The sequence below is a fragment of the Oreochromis niloticus genome, linkage group LG14, assembly GCF_001858045.2.
Source record: "Oreochromis niloticus isolate F11D_XX linkage group LG14, O_niloticus_UMD_NMBU, whole genome shotgun sequence".
In the NCBI taxonomy this organism is placed as follows: Eukaryota; Metazoa; Chordata; class Actinopteri; order Cichliformes; family Cichlidae; genus Oreochromis; species Oreochromis niloticus.
The window spans coordinates 10,287,707-10,298,432 of NC_031979.2; positions in this window are offsets into that span (position 1 = coordinate 10,287,707).

Here is a 10,726-nt window from a genome sequence, read left to right on the forward strand (position 1 = left end):
ATAAAGTATCTTAGAAATCTTGACTTGACTATATTCTACAAGAATAGCACAGTGGCGGACTGTCCCTCATCTTCTCATTGCTGAGGTGGTAATAATGAGTAGTATATTTCAAAAGTATCTCAGTACTCACAAGTAAAGATGCTATGGTGTGTTGAAACTCTTGTTTGCAAGGTTTACCACACTGTACACAACTGTTAGATGCATCTCTATAGTCAGCTTAAGGATGAAACAGAGCTTTAAGGCAAATAATTCGCATTAAAGATTTTTTTTCCTTCAGAATGCTTCTTCCCTACAAGCTTATTACTACTGAGCACCAGTTTTAAACAACAATATATTTTAAAAAGAAGACTTAGTTTGTCCTCATGGTGACAGAGTGATTCCTGGTTAGTTGGTAGGAAGAATAGCTGGGAAGTCTTGTGTGAAAGGAAAATGCCCTGTGTGGGCTGGTAAATGAAGGTTTGCTGAAATGAAATAAAGTTACTAAACTGAACTAGAGTAACAGATGGTGAAACCTCTTAGCGAGATCCACTTGCGGAGGCAGTTTACTAATAGCACAGTGAAAGCTTTTTCAAACTGACAGCTTGAGACACAGAGAGGCAAAATATTGAATTGACACTCGCTTATTTTAGCCATCAGGGCATGTAGCTAGAACAACAACAACAGATTTGACCATCTGTGAAAAGAAAAAAAATACTGCATTTGCAAGTCATAGATTTAAAAATTAAGAATATGTAGAAGCTGCAATTATTTACCTTTAAGATAAACTGCTCAATCTTTTTTTGGAAGATACCAAGGTGTTCACAACCCCACAGAGAATTCTCTCCAGCTTGTTCTGAAGTTGCCTTTTGTAGTAGGACATGACCTCACCTCTCATACTCCTCAGATCAGGGTTTTTAACTTTTGCATTACAAAATTCCTGTTTATTTAGTATTATTAATGTACGTATATTATTTAGCATTTTTGAGCCTTTAGGCATTAGTTCAAGTCCATGTTGTTTGTGTTAGTTATTTTGTTCCATCAGTATTTTCCATTTCCCCCTCATATCAGTTTCTCTGCTGTCTTTGACTGAGTATTTACTATTCTTACTTCCTGTTATATTTTGGCATGGTATTTGTCTCCTGCATTTCACGTTTAAGTTCACAAGTAAATTGACAGCCTTGCCTGCACAGCATTTTCTTAACTGTTTATCCAACAAGGGTCATGTGGGTGCCGGAGCCTTTCACAGCTGTCATAGGGTGAGAGTTGAGGTGGACCGTGGACAGTCCATCACAGGGCCAACACAGAGCCCACATAGCCATTTGCCACTCACATCATATACCTACAGCTGATTTAGAATCTCATAAACTGAGTAATTACTTTCTGCTTCACTGACTTTCCAGTTCGGCACACTGTTTTTGTGTTTGTTTGTTTTGGCTGTGACTGAACCAAAACTGTGTGTCACTTTATTAATGAAATAAAAAGCAGTTGGATTGATGATAAAATAGACAAAGTCGAATAAAGGGATTGATTTATTTATTCCATCATTAAATCAAACGTGAAAAGAAAACAACCATGGTCCTGAGGCTTACATTAGTAATGAAGCTGGGTTTGAAAAATTAATAACATTTTATGAGAAAGACCAAAAAAAGAAAAAGAAAATGAAATTGCTTTACACTGCTCTGGCTGTCAAGTGTAATGCCTTAGACTTGGAAATTTAACTGGAGCAATTAAACATTCATTCACTGGCCACTTCATAATTACACCTTGCTAGTACCAGGTCAATAATGTCCCCCACGCCATTGCACCACCTCCATGCCTCCATCAGCCTGAACCAGCGCTACAAGATAGGATGGATCCGTCCTTTCACGTTGTTTCTGTCACATTCTGGTCCTAACATCTGAGTGGTGCAACAGAAAATAAGACTCATGAGGGTAGGTAAAATATTTTGGTAATGTCATTGTCCCGGGACTTCTGAGTTTTGACATTCTGTATTAAGTTCATTTGTATTCTTAAGATCCCTAGGTTCAGTATATTTGATTAGATTTCCCCTTGTGTCTTTGCCCTCTGTCTCCTTTTGTGTGTCTGTGTTTATTTAATTGTGAATTCGTGTGCCTTTTTCCCATGTGTTTTATTCCATCATGTTTATCGTGTTTCCCCAGCCCATTATGTCTGTGCTCTCCCCGTGCTCTCTCTCCCCCTCCCGTCTGCCTGTGTCCTTCCTGTGTTACATTTAAGGTCCACATCTTGGGTCAGTATTTTCATTTCCATGTCCCCCCTGTCTTCTTATGTGTAATTGTCCTCAGCTGTGCTCCTTGTGTGTTCCCGCGTCCCTCATTACCTTCTGTGTATTTATGACAGAATCTCCCTCTGTTCTGTGTCTTATCGTCCCTTATGCTGTGTGATCCCTAGTGTGCCTCTCTGTGAAGTTTAGTTTACATTTTCCCAGTCTAGTTTAGTTTTGTATCTTTCCCTTGAGTTAGTAAATAAAGCTGTATTTTGAGTTCATTCCCATGTGTTGTGAGTCCTGCATTTTGGGTCCAATTTCCTGCCTGCACACAGTGATTCATGACAGGTAAGCCTGTGTGAGATGTAGTCTTAGTTTCCTGTTCTTATGGATTGAATGCTTTTGATTAGATTATTTACATAATTACCCTGATTTAAAATTCAACAACTTATCTTGTCAATGATCTGTGAGTACAAATTTTAGGAATGTTTGAACAAAACTTAGTGGCTAAAGACATTAAAAAAGCTAGAACAGCCTCCATGCACCCAGCTCTTTCCTTTTTAATGGCAAATTTCACAAATACTGTGCACACAGAAACTCTTCACTAGCCCGCCTTAAATTTAAAAAAAAAAAAAAACAACCTCAAACTGCATTTGCAGTCAGTCACATGTTATACGACTATGTGTCTCTCTTGCTTAAGTCAGTGCCGACATCTGTAGTAAGCCCCTTGACAGGCGTCTATCTGGAATTATAGGAGCCCTGAAGACACATTTATTGTGCGACACATCACCCTGTCAGTTCTTTTTCAGCCAGTCTCAAGCTTGTCTCCTTTTCAACTACAAGACAACCTGACGTGACCATTTTTCTCTTCACTTATCGTTCATCCTGCCTCCTCCTTTTCAAACAACTCTATTATCAGCTTTCTCTGCTACGATGGTTGACATATTTGCTGATAACTAACTGGACTGTGTGTGTGTGTGTGTGTGTGTGTGTGTGTGTGGTCTGACTAGTCATAACACTCTGTCCAAGCCTTAGGTCAGGGGCACAAAGATACAAAATAACACAGACCTACTGCTATCACAGAGGGTGAAGGTAATGCATTTATCTTCAGCTGTGTATTAATCCGTCTACCTCAGGTTTAGTTTCTGCCTCTCCAACGGCCATGTTTGAAGTCTCATATGTGAGAAATCTGGTGCTTCAGAAAATATTGCTTATCAAGTAAAGCCCTGGTTTCAAACGGAACAAGTGGGGGCTGTGGCGAGGCAGTTTGTACTAACAGACACACATACACACAGAATTAGCTTGTATATACTAATGGTTTTTCAAATAGTACCTTCTTGCTTTCTGTTGTCACAGACACTGAAACACTGAAACCAAGTGTCTATAGAAGACTATTCTATTATTCCCCTTTAACCAGAATTTGCCTTGCCTTTATCACTGAGATTACGGCTGCTGGCTGAATGTCCAAGAAGCAGTCTTTCACAGAGCACAGCTATAAGTCACATGACACCAAAATTATCTGGAAGCCTGAGCTACTGCTTGAGACCAAGAGATACCTGGTAAATATAGTTGAGCTAGCCTCAGTCCACAGGTTACGTTATGGAGCCAGAATCCTGGAGAGGGGTTGGAGTCTGTTCAACTCTGGAGTTGCCCTTGGTGAGAGGCCATTTAAGAGCAGGTTCTTACACGATGGATGATAGTTCAGAGTACCCAGCCTTTTTGGGGCCCTGAATGTGGTTCTAGGGGTTTCCCCAACTGATGACTCAACTGTCCTGCTGGAGGACTTCAGCACTTATGTGCGTAATTACAGTGTGATCTGGAAGAATGTGAATAGGAGGACCTGCCCAACCTGAACCCAGTTTTTATTGTTGGACCTCTGTGCTAAATAGAGGTCCAACTGAGCATATCGACTTAGACTGCTGCTCTGCTGGTTCAGGTCATGGTTCAGAAAATGGATGGATGTTTAAAAGGAACTGACTGCATTGTTTAGCATATGGTCATATATCTACCAAAAGGAAAAACTTAATGAATATAAGAATCCATCATGTCACATCTATTCATCAAGTATCATGCTTCGTCTCATCAGCCTCATCATCCGCCTCCGATGGTACCTGCCTCCATGAAGAACATCTTATTTTGTTTCCTAATATTTTCTGTTGTTATCAATTCCTGTGCTATCCTCGTTTCCTAAAGTGTTATCGCCCAACTGTTGCTCCCTGTAGAAGTGCATAATCTGTAATACAGTGAACTCTACATTCACACTGTTTATCACATAAAGTGTTTATCGTCACATTTATTTTTTTTTTTACTTCCTTTCCTTAGTTTTACACCTCCTACATAAATTAAACCACCTTATGTAATGTATTTTGTGTATGCTGAAATATTCTGTACCATTTTCCTGAAGCTGAATTTATACATTATAGAAAGATTTCTTCACATACTTGTTAGCACATGACATATTCACAGAAAACCTCACACTTATAACCACTGATGCAAGTTTTTGATAACTGTCAAAATGTAATCTAATCAGACACTTACTTCTTAGGATACTTTTTTGTTATCCTGACATTTTACTGCAAAGTCAAATTCACTGAACAGCAGCCATTTTCCCCATTCTTCAGTATGGATTTTTAGCAACAACTTAAATTGTTTCCTACGCTGCAGGGAATTGTTAAATTAAGGTACCAAAGGTATAAGAACATTCATCCAAAAAAGCTCACCTGAATCGGCACTTTGTGTAAAATAGAATGACACCACAATTAACTGCTAACTTTTCTACAACCTGAAATGGAATAGTGACAAATTAGCAGGCATTGCAGTAATTGTGTTAAACAGGAGTTTGTGTGACTGTGAACTAATGGATTACTGCTTGCCTAACTTTCAGTGAATTAAACGTGCACAGTCTGAATGGCTCTATAGCTATTTTACTTCCAAAGCAAATGCAAGTATAGCAAGTATAGCCACTTAATCAGTTTGTAGGAATTACCAAGTTGAAAATGAGAAAAGGTCAATCGTGTACACCAAAAGTAAATGCAGACGTTCTACCTTGCTACCTTGCTGTGTGCTTCTTGGTGGGACATAAGAATCTAAGCAATTCTTCAACAGATGAAGAATTATTCTCAACATTTCCTTTTCACTGAGTTAAATCAAGAAATAACTGTTAATAGATGGTATTATGAGATACGGATGCACAATAATATGGTCACTTACTGGTTAATGGTAATGCCACAGCGGCTCATCTGCCTCCACCTCATCCTATCTCTAGCAATTATGTTAGATATGTATATAGTGCCGCAGAACTGTGAACCTCACCTCCCTCTCTTTTCCACATGTCTGAACTGAATAGGAGATACTTTGTATCTCATTGTACATGTGTATAGTGAGAATAAAAAGGCATTCTGAAAATGTACTTGTTATTGTGATTAAGCTTACCAAATAACCAACTTTAAACGTATGATTCATATTTATCTAAAATAAAATCCTTATAGGAGACTAAATATGACTGACATGTTCCAATTCATATTTAACGCTACCCTTTTCTTTCTAAAAAAATTAGCTATGATAATTGCAGCTCTTGAGGAATGCAGTAATAGGATTTACAAACTGAACAAAACTGAGTCCACGACCAGCTGAGCCCCCAGCATTTTTAATCACACAGGCTCATTCTGGCAGAGACAATGATTTCAAAAGGACAATAATAAACACTAATGAGATTTTCCAGCAGAATTCACTGAACATAGTGAAGCTACTTTTGCATCTTGACTTATTGCTGCTGAGTAAACTGCTAAAACTCCTCTGCCACAATACTCGACTACCTCTGGCGAGGTCTGCATTATCTCTGGTAGGTTCGTGTTTTGCAAAGAGGAGAGAGTTTCTGGCCTTCATCTGACAGACCATCAGAGAAGCAGGACAACAAACAGTAATTACATAAGGTGAATGACACCTTGCCTTTTTTTCATGTTCTCCATTTTTGCCTTATTCATTACAGTTAACTCAAGGGCTCAGTTACTTCCAATATAAACAGCAACATATGAGCTCCATTCTGTCACAAAAGCAAGTCTGATTGCTATTGTTTTATTGCTATCAATGGTATGGGGTTTTAGTAGTCTGTCTCAGCACTGAAAATTTGTTATAAAATGTAACCTTGCAACATCCACTCCAGGAGGAATGCCGTAATACAATTAGAAAGGAAAACATCATTATGTATGTATGATCTCTGCCAAAAGCACAGAGCACTTACATTTTTTTGACCTTAAATCAAGCTTCCTGACTACAAAAGAGTGCAGCCAAATTATATGAGGTGAGCACAGGTAGACAGACACTAGTTTTTAAGGTATTTGCACACTCTGTCACTTAGCAAGCAAAACCAAGTTATTAGGATGTGACAATTGGTACCATGACTGGAATTAAGTCAACAGATGAGAAAGCTGACACAGACAGAGTGGATAGTCTACAGGCAGTCTGAAGAAATCCACTTATACTTGACTTAGCACAAAGGAATAGATCAGATTTCAGAATGGGACACATTAATGCTTTACTATGTAACCAGAGAGCAATTGGTGGGCCCAAATCTCATTCAAACCTAATGTCTTTTTAATCTTCATTTAGTAGCAAATGTGATGGTGGGAAGTGACAAGGGGGATCTTTAAGGTGAGGTAGGAATAAAAAAAAGAAGAAAGAAAACATCTAGTGCAAGAAAAAGAAGGAAGTTTTTTTCAATATGTTCCACCTTTTTATCTCCATGTCTGACCAAGTCAAGTTCTGAATGGAAGCTATTGTGTTTGTTATAAAGCAGTTTACTGAAAAGAAAAGCATGGGGCACTTGGCAGATTCCATTTTATCTTTTTTAACACATCAGTACATCTGGGAATTAAAACTAAAAGGTACCAGTCTCTACTGCCTAACACTGTCTTTTATAATATGTCACAATATCCACTACTTTGACCACTACATGAGGCAACACATCACAGCTCTGAGTTATCATCAGTTGTCAGTGACAGCTATTACAGTGCTACCATGCTGCTTATGTACAAAAACATTTCGCTGTGTGCTACTGTTGGATCTCTGGAGTATAACCTGAGGAAACCGTGTCAAATTTTCATTTAGTCTGAACTGATTTTATATTTCATAAGAAAACAACATGAACCATTTCCACTGTTCTCACTACTATGACAGAAGATAAATGTAAAAGCTTAGTATACTGTAAAACAAAGCCCAAATGAAATATTATAGCAGATTTCCTGCCCTCTGCTGGATATCTAACTTTTCTCTTTTCTTATTCTGAAAAACAACAGAAAAGAAAAAAGTGTTTTTTTTAGTGGGTATAACTGTTAGTATTACAGCTACGATACTCAAGTGCCAGACACTATCAGTAACAAAAGCTGAGTAAGTAAAACCAGTAAAAGTATAAAATAAACACAATACACACAACACTGGTATTCGACTCTTCAGTTATGACAGCTAGCTTGTTGTCCCCGCTCGTCATGGATTTATTTACAGCCAGACATTAAAACAGCAAACGGGAGCCTCCACAATCTCCTCCAGGTCACTCTGTGCTGACCAAACAATTTACAGTTTCCGAGACGTCAATAATGCCAAGTCCTAAACACAAAGAAAAGTTGCTGAAAAAAAAGCCAATTTTTTTTTTTTTTTTATCTCCTGCATCTATTTTGTGTCACTACAGAATTGTCTAGTCAACTTGATGCAGGATGACCTCGGCGTCCACCTGTGATGATATTGTGCCCAACCTCCAGGACAGCAGGCAGTTCTTTTAATAGTGGTTTTTTTCCCTGTTTATTCTGTTCAGATACTGAATCTCAATGTCTTACAATGGTAGAGAAACTTCGCAGCTTTTGAGGCTAAACTTGACAGCATGCTAAGGCTCATGACTGGTGCTTGATTTGATCGACCAGGCGGATGCTCTGCTGAGATAAGTCACTATATTGTGAAGCAAAGCAAAGCTGGTCTGCTGTGATCAGTGATCGGTCCAAAAAGCAGGCAGAGACAGACTAGGCCAACAATGGTAAAATACACAAACACACACAAAAAAAAAAAATCATTAAAAAAAACACAAGTACTATAACTCATAACAATGACTGAGTGAATGGCTTGTGACCAAACCATTCACAAATATATTTTTAAAGTAATGGCAGCCAGAATACACCAGGAGGGCTTTTTATTCTCATTAACTATGAGGCACAAACATAATGTAGTTCACTGGACCATTTGAATGTCACTTGAGATGACAAATTTTGAAAGAGCTCAACTTCAGGGTCTTTAAAATGTAATTTCTTTATTATACAAGTGACACTCTTCCCAGGCAAAGACTAACTGTGGATTTATGCTCTAGTGGGAAATCTACACTGCAGCTAGGTCACAACTTCAAACCCCGCATGAAACCTTTTCCGTAATGTACGACTCGATTCTTAATGTGAATTACTGGCTAATTTTCTTCACTGTTTTTGAAATTATCAGTGAGAGAATGGCCTGGAAAAACAAAAAAACAAAGAGCAGGGACTTCACAACATTTTATTTGGTTTTATCTATTAGCGCCGCATTTAAAACTCTAGGAAGCAACCTCATGGTAATTAACCCACAATGCACTAGCACAATCATGAATGCCACCAACGACAAAAGTCATGTCAGTTACATCTCAGGCTCGACAAGCATTCACTGCAGAATTCTAAATATAGCCTCAGGGTGCACTCACACAAGGTATTCTCCGCTGTGCCCAAGCACATTTGATACTTAAAGTCCAGTTTATACAACTAGGCTGACTGCTGGAGCAGTGTGCCCCGGTACAGTTCAGCTAGACACAACACAGTAAGCATGTAGCACGATTGCTTACAACACCAAAGCACAAATCTTCAATGCATCCTCAGTAACAGCTATTCTCATGAAAATTGTGTGTTAAGCAGTTTTACAAATCCATAAGGGATGTATGTGGATAGAATGTCACTGCTTCAAAATAAGCCAGAAAATGCACAAAGCCGTGAACACTAATGTTCTCATTTTCAAGAAAGCAGACACAGACAACCTGAAGCATACTCAAACCCAGATCATTAAGCACAGTGTGAGTACAGGCCAGCAGGGAAGCGGGGAGAAGGGAGCGAGGGGGCAATGATGCTACTGCACAGCACAAGGCAACTGTGTCTAGTGTGATTGCACCTCTATTGCTTAGAAGAATGTGTAATCTATGTACCGTGCCCAATGAATGAAACTACTTTATGTTCCTGTGAAGTCTCAGCTGAGAAGTTATAATGAAACTACCAAAGCGAAGAATGAAGGTCAAAATGTTTAGGACACCAAGATTTTAACAAGCAGACAAAGACTCATTGTGCAGGTTGTACCTGATCTGCTCACACAGACATGCTGACATAGGCTGATCCTGACGTCTGTCAGCTGGTATTTTCTCTTCAGCAGATGAATGAGCTGTGACATACAGCGTGTGCGCGCACACACACAGAATATGAATGTAACTTGTCTTTCTTGAAGGTTATAGAAATGAAGGAAGGAATGAAAGAAACTGGTGTGATGTTAGACCATCAGCTCCACATTTCATACAGCCTTCAGTCCCTCAATACAGCAATCAGTCCTGTTATGAAGCATCCCTTTTTTTTTCTTTATTGAGTTATTTTTTGTTTTGTTTTTAGCCCCCAGTCTTCCAGTGGTGACCAATGAAGATAATGCCAGAAAGATTTATTCTAATAGCTGTCCACATAAAAGGAAAAAAGTGAATTGCTCTCTGCAAGATGTGCTGACAGTAAAAATATTTTTCTTAGTATAGAGAAAACTCAAAACGCGCACACATACAAAAAGAAAAAAAAAATACCCACACTGCAGTTGTTGATTGTCTGAGTTTGAGGACTCCTGTGAAGCGCTGTCTGGCAAAGACAAACGAGCATGTTCTATCATGCTGTGATAAATAGATAATTTAATGGAGTGAATGATGACTTTGTTTGCGTTCCCCTGTTTTAATAATAATATATCATTAATGTTTAGTAGCTGATGATGTGACCTCCTGTTTGCTTCTTAATTTAACTCCAAAGTCAGCAGAGCAAAGCAACAAGGGCAGGTAGGGCTCATCTTTGTTCTCTTGTTTTAAAGATGATTTATGGCTGACACTCCTGCTGTTGTTTCCTGAAGCAAGACACCAAAGCTAGTAAACATCCAGCTGATGTTTGCCAGCTAAATAACCAGCTAGAGTAAACTTTATTTAAATTTGTGGATGTTTTCCACTGCTGAGACTGACTGAGACTGTGATTGTGACAGCACCCGTGTGATGACACACAGTATTTACTGTGGCTGCTGCTTTAGTCATCATGACTGCACTGTAACATTTCCAGCTGTGACACATGTGTTTATAATAAGTACAACACACAGTGGCTGCTTCTTCTCTGTCACCACTTTCAAGTGCTGCATAAGCTATGCATTAGTAACGTTTGTCATATACGACAGACGCAGCTTGATTCAAATCCTGTGCAGCCCATTGATGCTTTCTTGACTAATGCTTACAGAAGCAGT